Source organism: Saccostrea cucullata, unplaced genomic scaffold, assembly GCF_032062105.1.
Source record: "Saccostrea cucullata isolate Sc308-1 unplaced genomic scaffold, CSIRO_AGI_Scuc_v1 ctg150, whole genome shotgun sequence".
In the NCBI taxonomy this organism is placed as follows: domain Eukaryota; kingdom Metazoa; phylum Mollusca; class Bivalvia; order Ostreida; family Ostreidae; genus Saccostrea; species Saccostrea cuccullata.
In genome coordinates this window covers 275,508-289,571 of record NW_026927183.1, presented here as the reverse complement: position 1 = coordinate 289,571, position 14,064 = coordinate 275,508, and the positions used below count along the sequence as shown (strand labels likewise).

The following is a 14,064-nucleotide window of genomic DNA, read 5'->3' as shown; positions in this document are numbered from 1 at the left end:
ATTTTTTTTTTATTTTTCAGTTCAAATTTGAATATGACAAATGTCAAATACAAAATTAAATTTAAAAGAATACAACTTTTGTAGAGGACACTAGGGTATTCTAGAGGCAAAGTATTTTATAAGATTTGCTTTAAAACTGTTTTGTTTTAAGCTTAATTTGAAGCAATGCCTCTTAGATCGAAAGGACATGCCCAATCTACATACAGATTTCAAGATCTTGTAGATTTTTATGACTACATTCTGCATTTCCGTGCCTGAGCTTGCGCGTGCATTGTATTTTTGTGTTTCAAATGTTTTTGAGTTACAGATTAACAATAAATCTTGAGAAGTCAGTAATCGGAAAACAAATAGAAAGATATTATTGTCATAAATCTCAGAATCAAATTTGTATGTCAATCCCACCCAAAACAGGCAAAAGATCAAAGGGTACTCCAGCTACTAACTCGGAATTTACAAGAGAGTATTTGCGGATCTCAATTCAATACTAAGTCCTAAATCAAAGGCCTGTATCTTTGCACACAACATTCACTGACAATAAAGTCGCATCAGAGTTGATTAAAACTGCTGATAATCTTGACAATTTAATTTATACGCGATGCTTCTGTTTTCAAGGGATTTGCTGCAATGTAATGATGATGTAATTTTTATGAGTTATTACTTTAGTAGCATTAAAATAGTACTCGTTTTGTTTTCTCTCATTCGGAAAACAAATGAAAAGAAATCCACGATGCTATACTCTCACTGAAAATAAACGCTTAATTACAGCTTATGAATAACATAGCTAAATGGAATACTCTGTATTTCTCTTATGGAAAGAAGTACGAAAATTTCTCTATAACGACCGATTCCTGAGAGAGTTCATTTGAGGTCTACATGTATAGCGAAAAACTTCAGAAATTGTCAGGCGTATAAGTCTTAGATAATAATCTCATTCTATACGATACAATATCGTCACTATTAGCTTAAGAGTTAGACGATGTAAGAATAATTAGATTTCTTTTTTAAAAAATAATATTTTTTCGCGATTTGATTAAACTTAACTTTAAAAGTTAAAACTGATTTGAAAAACGCTCTTTCCATTTATATCAGAATAGCTGTGTAAATTTTCATATACATCCAAGTTCTTAAAAGTATTGTAGATGCACACTTGACTTATATATATTTTAAGTCTGTTGTCAAATATAAACACATGACCTCTTTTAAGAATACTCATTCATGTTATGTTTTGTCCGTTTATGACTGTAATAAATACGGCGCTGATAAGACGGCTCTTCACTCGACATTGAGTGGTGTAAGTCGTTCTTAGGTCGGGGGCTTCCGCTAATCTTCCTCGGCCACACGTTTATCTGATCTGAAATCTTCACGACAACACGAAATGATTGTTGCATTTCAGAATATGGCCTCCATTTTCTCTGATTCAAAATTGTAAACACAACAACTTCCTTCCGGGGGAGTGAAAATGAAGAGTTAATTTGTATCGCTTTCGGCAAAACTGGGGTCATAAAGGGTTTAAATGGATTTCTTTAAACAGTTTTTAAAATAAAATAAGACACTTAAAAATAATTTATATAAAAATGTTTGAATAAAAAAAATAATCATCTTTATTAAAATTTATTTTCTTAAAATTGAATGTTGTTTGTATATTTCGTCACCAAGAACTACTTCCCCCCTCCTCGATCCCTTCGCTTCTGCATTGTTTACCTTACGGTAAAGCCCATCGTGTTTAATGATATTTACATACGATTCTCTTTGTATTAATTCCATACCCTTATAGTTGGGTATTTGATCATGTACTTATGAATCTAAATGTGAAACTGAGTCAAATCCAAACAAAATCATGGCAGCCGAGATTCTTTACTCTAAAATATTGACATAGCTTAAATTTGTTTAGAGAACCATCGATCGAGGGGGGAAAAAGAGCGAGAGAAAAAAGTGAAATCGCCAAGAGGAAAGCGAGGATATATTGGCTTCACGCTAATGACATTATATTATAACGATAATGGAAAGTTCTCTTGCTTGGACACGGGGAGAAGATTCCGTAGATCTGTAAGGAGGAAAAAAGGCTGATGTCAGGTAGGGGAAAAACCATTTATTTAAATTTAAAAGTCGTGCATTGCCGGTTGAATTCTTCAATTTTAACAATCGTCAATTTAACGATAAATAATATCGTACCAAGTTTGTTTTCAAAATTATTTATATTTTAAAATCGGCAGCTTTCCGGTTTCCAGAGATATTATAAATTATTATTTATATCCCTGGTGTTTCCTGGCAAAAATGATAATTGATATAATTTATTTTACATCACTTTTTCATCCATACACCATTTGCTTTATATTTCATTTTATCACAAAGCGTATTAATCATACGTGTATGTATATCAAAAGATGCTAATGAAAGTAAATGCAGTGGTATCCGCGTGATATGGAGAATTTAACAGGTGTCCATTACATAAACCTACAGGATTAAAACATTCTTAGCAAGTGTTTATACTTACTTAAACAAATCACTAACGTAAAGTATATACTACATACATCCTTGTGGAAAAGGTAATCTACGAGTTCCAGAGTTTTGTTTTTAATCATCGTCGTATTGTGGTGAAGCAAGAAACATAAATTCGGGTCTGCTTTAAACAGACTTAATTGTGTAACTTTTTCATTTGTCAAAACAAATTTCTTAAAAATATACCGCTTTTTGATCAGAGCTTTGACGAATTACTGAAGTTAATGATAAACAAAATATTTACTCAGCCTTGGTTGGGGTGCATACTTGCCGGTCTTTTGATCTTATTTATTTTTATATTTAGAAAGTTAAAATTACACGTAGGTGTAAAAGCTTTGAGAATTATTAACTTGAAAAAAAAGATCTCATGGAAAATAACCAGGGGTACAGTAATGCAGATATATCCAGCAGTCTTGACCATTGTGCAAATAGCGTGTACTATAGATGTGTGAAGCAAGTGTTAATTTTGACTAATTATGTTAAACATATATGGTAAAATAGGAAATCTGAAAGAAAAGCGAAAGAAAGGAAAAAATAAAGAAAGGGATACATGATGCAAATTTTTGCAGTTTACACTATGTCGGGATGACTTAGTTTCTGTTTTAAAAACTTGATAAAATTCGATATATTATACAGTAGTGAAGGAGAAATTTCAAGAGTACTGTAAAACAAAATATTGAAGAAGTGGTGTAAATTAGATGTGGATACTTAAATTCCAAGGAACTTTTGGACAAATTGAATTCACAAGATTTTACCAAAATCAACAGCTTAAAAACTTTCAACTTTATACACAACCATTCCTCACGATAAATTTAAGTCCAGGCTTTTTTTTATATCATTGACTGCTGCTTTTTCAATAAAAATGGAGCTCGTAAATTTACTTGCCTTGTCATTGGTCATTTGCAAAATTATTTTGTCAAAAAACGTTCTGATTGTACACACAAGTACTCTGAAGTTGACATCAAAAAGATGCTTTTTGATGGAAAATATCTATGTTGTTTTTTGGAGACCAAGTCTTCCAACGATCTATTGGAATTCCCATGGGTACCGATTGTGCCCCGTTATTAGCCAACCTATTTTTATATTCAAATGAAGCAGAATTTGTGCAAATTCTTATGCGTGAAAAGAAGAAAACACTTGCTGTGGCCTTCAACTCGACATTTAGATATATCGACGACGTACTGTCAATTAACAATGGTAATTTCCATTCTTATGTCCATATGATAATCCTTGTGAGCTTGAGATAAAAAGATACCACAAAATTTGACACATCTGTTTCATATTTGGATATTTTACTTGAAAAAGACGTTAATGGTAATCTAACAACAAAATTCTGTGATAAACACGAGGACTTTAACCTTTCTATCGTCAACTTCCCTTACTTATGTAGCATATACCTTCATCACCTGCATACGGAGTTTATATATCTCAGTTGATTCGATACGCAAGTAGCATGCTCTACGTATGAACAAATTCTGAAACGAGGTAAATTATTGACAAACAAGTTGATGAAACAAGAATATCAACAGTCTCGTTTAAAGGCATCATTTCGGAAGTTTTGTAGTCGATACAATGACCTTGTCACAAATACAATTTATCTTGAGTCAAATGCTGACGGACGTTTTTCATACTTAGTGTTAGTCCTTTATTTATGCACTGAATTGACGACAGATTTTTTAGTTATTTTCCGATCATGACAAGGAGCACACGACGGGTGGGACCGGTCGGCAGGAGGTGCATACTGACTCCTCCGATGGTAACTGATCCTACCTCTGATGTTTTGGAGGTCTGTGTTTGCTCTGCTCCTATTTTGTATTGTTTTATGGACTTTGATCTTGAATACTGTTCGTTATCTCCATTTGTTGCATATCTGAATTATCTTAATTCATGTGAACAACTACCTGTTAAGTAAAAAATTCAAAAGGATTTAAAACCCAAAAATACAAAATTAACCCTTAGAGGTTAATTTTACCTCTACTGGTTTATTAAGATAAGGCGAAATTTAATTTGTCTGCAGTATTTTGTTACACCGTTGGTTGTCCTTATACAGAACACCATTAGCCAGTCTTGTACTTGTGCACAGGAAATGCATAGCCAAAATAACAAGAAAGGCGCAGTTTTTTTAAATTCATTTTAGATAAAATATAACTCTCATTTTTCTTTATCTGTCTAGAGATGTTTAGTTTGAATTCCTATTTAATACTCACTTCACAAGGCTAGTAAACAAACGGGAAGATGTCGATGTTATTTACTAAGTATCGGTTGCAAACTTTTTCATAAACCATTGCGTCAACGATTCATAAGAGGTCAGCAACCCAGCTAACAAATAAATGTGACATATTACATGTCAAGCTGATAAAGTGATTGACCCTTGAGGAAGTTATGAATCAGGGGAAAAAACCATTTCCAATCGAGCACCACAAGTCAACAGTCTGTTTTCTCGCCTGGATTAAGATTTTTAATCCAATCGTACGTTGAATCAGTCGAAGCCTCCTGCTGGTCTAATGCTTATTAAGGTTGACATATGTCTGCTTCAATCCCAGAGGCAAACGTATTTAGACCAATACCCCCACCGTATTGGCATGGCTTAATTAGGCCTGCTTACTGCGAAAACTTGTTGTCTCTGGAGAATGTACTTTATGTCACGAATTTGTTAGAAGAACAACCTTACTGAATTTATCAGTTTCTCTTAGACAAAGCGACAAGTACCATGTCATTGTAGAAAAAAACAACAACAAATATGAATACTAGTAATATTTGTTTAATTAACAGAAAACAATATATAGAGAACATTTAGTATGATGATTAAGGATAATGCTGATTATTTTCAGATAAAAACCACTTTATGATGACTCAGCGAAGTTGCTTCTTCCTCTTCTCTCTTGTGTTAACTCTGCTGTGCATCTCGTTGTTATTTACCTAATTAACTAACCAATCAATATGAAGTTCACTTAATTTGGACACTAAAGTATGTATTGCATGGTGAAGGCTGCACCCATCAAATTACTCGTATTGATCATCAACAGAGTGTTTAGATCATTGAATAAACATATTTCTTTCAAGAAAAATTGGAATCTGTATGAAACCTTTTTACTCCATCGACTTGTTTATTGTAAGATGAGGCACAAGTTCCAAAACCTACGACTGTCTCCCTTGATGCTGAGTTCTTTCACACCGCTATATCTCCCAGTGCTTGTTTTCCAACAATCCAGCACAAAAGTTTCTTTATATTTTAAAATTCTCATATTGAAAAGTTTATCTAAAATTAATTACTAATTGGTCAAATTAGCATATTAAGCCCTTTTATAAAAAGGTCAATGAACTGATTCACAGTATATTAACTAATAGGAAGCATGATCATGTGTGTCCCTCCGTGCTATGTCCACTACGAACAGAATACGTGACAAATAACAAATGACTAACAAATCAATATAGGATCATTAATGATACTTATACGGATTCGGAAAAAATGTAACCTGACTTGTAAAGACTGATACATTCACATTTGTTTTTTATAGATAGGGGACTATTGTCTGGTTTCTGACTACATGAAATATCCAAAGTATATAATTCCTTTAAAGTATTCTATATGTATATTTAAGAGATTTAGATTTTTAAGGATTAGGATTCAGAAGATCATATTTTCCTTTCTTTCTTGTATTTTTAACTATAAAATTGTGAAATGAGTTTCAAGAAATATCGAACGCGATTTGTTTTATGTGAACGAAATGTATGAAAATATTTTCTTTTCTTCAACTCAATATTACTACAGAATAATGAATTTAGTAAATTTTTTTTAACAATCAAGGACTAAATTTTTCTGAAGTAACTGAACGTAACTATGATAATTATTGACCAAAAATTCAAGAAAAAAAATGTGCCAAATTTTTCCAATAAACTAAAATCTTGTAAGCTTTTGAAACCTTCTTTCCAGTCTAAGAGCAGGATTAGGTAAAAATTTGGACATTTGTTTTCTCTGAAATACTGTCCACATTTTTAATGTATCAATTTGTTTCTTTGTATGTCTTGATAAACTAAGAATGAAATAAATATAAGAGGCGTATGAAAAAAAGAATCGTTCAACCTTAAAATATAAATAAATAAGGAGAACATCTGGGAAAGCAAATTAATTTATTTTAGTTATATCATATTATTTTCATTTGGTAGAATCATTTGAGAGGACCTAGTGGTATGATCTTTTTAATAAAATGAAATACTTAATTTTTGGAATAGAAAAAGCCAAGATATTGTCTGATTGTAATTTTTGAATTTACCGGGTAGTAGTAAATACTAAAATTACAATATGACAATATGATTGAGTACAGTGAGTTTCTATATTCTAGACGTCAATTAAAAAAAAGAAAGTTAATGATCTTGGTCTGACCTTGCTACAAATTAAAAATATAAGATTTGTTGAGTCTAAAAATTTCATTAAATTCTAATCACAATAAATATGACTAGAATCTGTCCTGAAGAAGGCTCGATCCGGAGCTTTTGAGCAGATTTTTGTTTGGACCTTTATTTTCTAAAATTCTGCATCATATTTGAGTTGTTACATTAAATTTGGATTCTACAATGGAAATTAAATCATATTCATTTAAAAAAAAAAAAACTGCGATCAAATTCCACACAGATTGGATTAAGTCAGGAACAATATTTTGTGGCGGAAGGATTTAGAAGAAAATGATAAAAAAAAATTTCCCTTTGGAAAGTACTGTTAAGATTACATTCCAATTTTTCCATGCTGGTTGCACACAGAGCTATTTTGTGCTGTTAAAATGTTTTATTCTTCTTCTGAAATATCTGTTGAATTAAGATTATGAATTCTACTATCATTCTAGTAGACAAATACACGTATAGTAATCACAAGTATGTTCTAAAAGTTTTGGAAAAGAAGCAGATTTTAACTTCAGTAATAACTTTTAAAAAAAAAATACATCATAGACCTCCACTTTCGATCGATTTTCTTTTCTGCATAATTTTGGTCAACTTTTTAAAATCAAGTTTAAGACATAAAAATTTTCTTGCTTGTGAAATTATATTGTATATTTTGTCCCATGATGTTTTCAATTTGGATAAAAAATATCGGAGAGAGAACTTCAATGATGTGATTTCAGATAAAAGACACACTTTCACTGAAAAAGGGTCATATCAAATTAAGCTTTTGTTTAAATTTGATAACACAATTAAACTTGATATAATTAGTCTCCAGAGTTGCCGAGGTCCATGCCACGTCTTACGTGAGTTTACATTCTCTGAGCTCAGATTGTTATATCATATAGAGATTAAAAGTGAGAGGAGTTCCTGATTTGTTACGTATGTACGTAATATTACTTTGAATTTGATTTACAACTAATCACTAAGCGTTAATTTCAAAGAATTCTAATTATAACCCCTATCTGTAAAACGCACACACACACATACATACACCCATCTAAAGAGACCCCCTATCTAAAAGTTAAAAAATGCTCTAGAGACCGGAAATTAGATAGAGTATATAAAGTTGAAACCAGAATCAATACTGAATCTTCCCATGGCGATTCCATTGTGATAACCCGTAATTATAGAGTGTCGCCAATTCACGGTTTTCATCGCTATAGTTATACTTGTCTGGTGCCGTAAAGAAATAAACGGGAGCTGGCAGCAAATTAATAAATATTCATCAGGGAGCATTCAGTCTAACAATGAAAACGATGATAAGAAATATATTTGTATTATACATGCATGTATGTAAAGATGAATGTAAGTACATGCTTAGAACAGTTGTCATTTAAAATGAAGTATACAGCATTTAGATTTGTATCGCAGCTAATTCTAATGCTGCCTTCTCTGTAAGTGGAAAAGTACAATACCAAGATTTAATACTGGTTGTGTCATTTCTTGTTATATTCCTGCTATATTATAAAATGCTTGGTATTAAAAACAAAAAGGGATTTAACAAGCAGTTATCTGAGTTATCTGCAATCTAAAACTTTACGCATTAAGTAATTTAATTATTTCATTGGTGGTAAGAGACATCACAACGTGATTTTTCAAAATCGAAATACTTATTTATTTTGAAACTAATTGAAGATTTAAGACTGGAGAGTACTGGAATTAAGAGATCAATTGCCCAAGTTATTAATTTATGCCTTAAAATAACGATATAATTTTCTTTTAAACCTAGTGCATATTATTTTATTTTCAACTATATAAGTGTACATTTTGGAAATGTGTTTTGATCTATATTGAAATATGGGGATAACAAACAGTATTCAAGCTTAAAGTCCATTTAAAATAATACAGATCGGGAGCATACCAAACACGAACCTTTTAAACATCAGATGAGGGTTCAGATGCCATGGAAGACTTTGAGTGAGCATCATGTCGATCGGTCACACTCGCTATGTGCTCCTTTTCATAATCGGGGAAAACGAAAAATTCCGTAAACAATCCTGTGTGTAATGGACAAACAATTAGTGTGAAAAAACAGTCTTCATTTGACTAAATCATAAGTTGTATTTACTGACAAGTTCATTGTTTCAACCACAAAACTTGCGAAAGTATGACTTCAAATGAAACTGTTGTTATCATTGTATCACAAACTTGGTTGTTAATAGCCTGCCTCGTGGCACGTGGAGCAACAGATTGAACCGAGAGACATAAACCCCATACATAGATTATAAATGCATATTGCTACATAAGTGTAGGAAGTTGACCATTGAAAAGTTTGTCACCACGACTACCATAAAGCTTTGTTGTTAGTCTACTATTAATGCCTTTTCAAGTTAAATATCCAAAAATGAAACAGATCTGTCAGTTTCTGTGGTAAATTTTATTTCAAGTTCACTGGGGTATATCAAGTCGACATATGAATAAATGTTACTATTGTAAAAAAAAAATTCAGTTATTTTCCGATCATAACAAGGAGCACACGACGGGTATGAGCGGTCGGCAGGGGATGCTCACTCCTCCATGGCACCTGATCCCATCTGATGTTTTACAGGTCCGCTTTTCCTCTGCTCCTTATTTGTAGTGTTTAATGGATTTTGACCTTAAATACTGTTCGATATATCCACATATTTCATGAAAAGAAAAACAAAATATGCAGGTAGAATGGAATATTACTACATAAAGATAAGGAAAGCTAACAATCTTGTTGTTTACTTGTTAGCCAGTCCTTGTCGTTAATGGCCTGTAAAACTGTGGCAGATTCTTTTATTTTGAGTCCCTTGTGATATATTGAGTCAACATTTGTGTGAAAGTTGCCACTATACAGTATCTTTGTCAATTGATAACATGTCGTCTATATAATTGAATGTCAAACGAAAGGCCACAGCAAGTATTTTCTTCTCAAATGAATTTTTTAAAATAAAGTCTGTGCACACAAAAAAAATCGAGTAATTAAGAGTCGCAGTTAGATCCCATTAAAATTCTAACATTATTGGAAGACCTGATCTCCAAAGAATACATAGATGTTGTCAATAAGGACCACATGTAAGAACTCCATGCAGTATCCTCTAATTGTATAAACTTAAGAAAACTTGTGAGAAGAATCAGAGCGGTTTTAATAATTAAAGTACCAGGTAATTCGTTTTGATTAAGAAGCAGTTTCTATGATATCAAAACCTTAAATTTTAATTTATCACGAGGAATGTTTGTATATATACAGGTAGAAAAGTTGTACGTTTTGATTATTATTTAGAGAAAATAACTCAAAACGAAAATGTTATCTTTTTTTCTGAATAATTTTTTCCCTAGCCACTTTCATTTTACAGACAGATAAATTGTTTATAAAGTTCAAGTTTTTAATTAATTCATTTGAATATTGTTAAAGTGGTTAATGTTCTTTATGCATTTTATCAAAGATGATAGTCAAAGACTTTTACCTGCTTTAAGGACAGATGATACAAACAAACTTTTGTCAAAAATTTTGAAATTAACAACTGGGGTCATATTTTAATGAATGAAATGAATAAGTTTTAATGAGTAATTTTTAATTTTTAATTCAAAGTTGCACAAAAATGGAAATTGAAATGAAAAATATTTGTATAGAATATTAAGGATGGTTTCAGAAGGGTAGAATGTGAACATCAGAAGGTTTACAATTTCTTTATTTTCTAGAAATTTATTATTTGCATCATTTGCAATGAAATTAGGCCAAAAAATATATATACCAACCCAGGCATCCATTTTTTTGTTTGTATCATCTGTCCTTAAACAGTAAGTTAGAATATTTTTCTTTCACTCTTGATTTTAATCAAAACGAAAATGCACCACTAAGGGATAAAGAATCTTGATTAAAAGAAGAAATGTATTAGTAAAAAAAGTATGATTTCATAAGGAAATTTGGGGAGGGGGAGAATTAGATTGAACTGATTCAAAATTAGTCAAGTGTGTCTTATTTTGGTATAGTAAATTACTTATTTTATAGCAACATTTGTCGTAAATGAAAATATAATGAGATGCTCAAATGTATTAAAAACCATAAAGTGACTATTAGTGACAAATCTACAAAATGCAATCTTTTATTCTTGAACATAGTAAACTAAATAATAGGATTCCAATGCCCCTCAACCTGAAGATAATGAAAAAAAAAATATCTATCGCTATTAATAAAGGTGAATACTTTTAACATGATAAGTAAATCAAAAGAATTGGAAACAAGTTCGTGTCAGTGACTTATCCTCTCCTATAATCATGCAAATCAAATAAAAAGACACAAATCGGTTGTAGAACATATCAACAAAAGGAGAAAGATACTATAAAATTTACCTGTAAAGGCAAATTAATATCACCCCATAACTATATTTTTTATTTCACACTGCGGACTTTTCCGTTTACGCGATCATAATAATGAGCATACGGCTGGTGAGATGCTTCTTCCTCCATGCTACCTGATACCTCTGATATTTAGAGGTCCGCGTTTGCTCGGCTCCTGATTTGTATTATTTGAATGACTTTTGAGCTTTAATACAATCTCTTTTTCCATTACAATATATGTGAAAAGAGACCGACCCAAAACACATTTTTTATAATATTAGAATGTTTTTAATCCAAAAAGGGGAACACAGTGACTTAGCCTGTAATGTATAACAAGAAAGGTCTTTTTTGTTCCTTTATCTTTCTTGTCCTCCAAGTGTCTTTGGTTGTCTTATTCTGTTGTTTTATTATTTTATTCAAAGTATTGAAAATTTTAATTTTATAGAAATCAAAAACTGTGATATTTTTTCTTAAACGTAAAACTAAGCTTTTCTTGATTTTCCCAATTTAAAAGCATATTTAATGGCAGCTGTTGTAATATATGCATATTTAATCTACAGCAATACTTTTATCGGGATGCTTGATAATTAAGCAGAATCATTAGAAGGAAAAACACATAGTTCTAGATTTATTATAATTTATATAATTTATCATTATTGTAATTTAAATCATAATTTAATAATTACGAATAGTATTCAAGCTTAAAAGACCATCAAACAATACAAAATTGAGCTAAGCAAACACGGGCCTCCACAACATAAAGGGTGGGATCGGATACAATGGAAGAGTGAGCATTCCCTGCCGTGCGTTGGCCACTGCGTTCCTTGTCATGATCGGGAAATAACGAAAAAAATCGGACGACAGTCCAGTGTATTTATAATGACCTAACTATTAGTATGAAAAACGTCAGTCAACATATAACTTTTATAAGATGCTAAATTGTATTTGCTGACAAGGTCATTGTATCAACCATAGAACTTACTAAATGATGACATTAAACGATACTGCTGATCAATATTTTTGTTTCAGCAACTTGTTTGTCAAAAGTTTACCTCGTTTTAGAAACTGTTCATACGTAGAGTGGTGTCTTTCATTTCAAGACCGGGATTAGAATAAAAACACGGATATTATAAACTTTGTATAGTTCACAGACCTTTTACTACAAAACGTATCTCGTATTTTTAAAATTATTCCCGTTGGTCAAGCTTGCTCTCTTGACTTTAATTCAAAATCTCCTTTAAACCTGTTTGATAAATAAGTTTATCTTTGGGGCTTTAAGGTCTTTTTAAACAGCGAGGGAGGTAATATGTATACAGCATGTACAAGATAAACACTCATATGAATAATAATTCCAAAATTATTTCTCACATTGGAGGGGCTTAGAGGAAATTGAAAAAGACGGAGGTTAATCGAACTGGCAACAAAGAGAGATGAGATTTCCATAATCTTCCCTGGCTTCCTACAGACCGTATCATTTATCATTTTTCATGGAGGCAAATACTGTAATGAAATCCTGGCGATTCTAACTAGCTCTCCAGATGAGACTTTCAAATTCAATTAACCCCTGACCTGTTTTCTCTGGGAATGAGGTGCAGGCCTAAACTGCCTTCTCAGTTCCATTCAGTTTTTATTTTATGAATAATAATAAACTTACTACCGTTACTCGAGAGAATTAACGCTTGTGTAGAGTTTCATGAAAACTGCGCGAAGTATATTTAATGGCGTCTAGTCACTTACTCAATGAAGGCTTGGTACTGTATTTTATGTTTCTTTTACAATTGAACTAGAAGCTATAAGGAGATAGATTGGAGGGTCTCTGATGCTTTTACAGATACTATGTTCTGAATTAGTGTGCAACAAAAAATTTGCATAACATACGATCCTATTGTAATTTGTTCGCCGAGATAATTTTTCTCCATTTATATAAATGTTTGTCTCTGCAGTAAAACTAGGCTGCAGTGGGATCTGCAGGAAACGGGAACCACTAACAAAAATCTGAATCGTGCCGTAAAGGGAGTAACGAATTCTTCTATTTTCTGGGTGATGAGTCGATGCTGCATGTTTTTAATGTCGATAACTGTCATGATTTCCTGTGCATTCTTGTACAGTATCGTAGAAGCATGTAGAAGATAATGTTTTAGTGGTCTATTGGTAGCAATATTCCGCGTGCATAATGATTAACCGAAACACATTTTTACAACATTTTTCACAAATAAAGGTGAAAAGACAAAATGGCATCATTTCGGTTTTACTTCCGCCCTCTTGCTTTTATTATATCCTAATGTTTCGGTTTTTACAAGTCTACTATTGATGTTAAAACATTTCCATGATAAATGGACACGATATTTGAACTGCCTCATGCTTATTGCAACAACGTGAATATCAAAAATTATATTCAATTATTTTTCATGGGATTGTTCTTCAAAAGGAAGCGGATTTATGGATAACTGTTAGGGTGGTGCTCAGCTTGACACAAGAAAACACAACTAATAGTTGAGGAATTGGAATAGTCATTTATTTAACAAATAAATGACAAAGTATTATGCAAATAAAACATATAAAACAGTTAAAAATACAACAAACTAAAAGCACAATGCCATAATTCAATAGAGGGAGTTGGGGCTTGTTAAACATTCCAAAAAATGCCACATCCCTAAAAATAGAATATAAAAAAGTCATACACATAGTATTTAGACTAGAATAAATCAAAGTTATGAGACAAGATAATTTGACAAATTGTATATACAAAAAGTGTCAGTGGATTTTCTTTAGAAGAAAAGTTACATTATCGGTTTTTTCCCTACTTATATTCAAATCAGCTCA

At 31.8% G+C, this 14,064-nt stretch overlaps 1 protein-coding gene across 2 annotated transcripts in view; it reads left to right on the top strand.

The window, feature by feature from the left end:
- The first annotated feature begins 1,695 nt into the window (after positions 1-1,695).
- LOC134273683 (cGMP-dependent protein kinase 1-like) overlaps positions 1,696-14,064 on the top strand; it is a 52,799-nt gene continuing 40,430 nt past the window's right edge. For both annotated transcript variants that reach the window (XM_062755892.1, XM_062755894.1), the window contains exon 1: positions 1,696-2,073. The gene's annotated coding sequence lies outside the window, so the exon portion shown is untranslated. The remainder of the gene's footprint in view (positions 2,074-14,064) is intronic.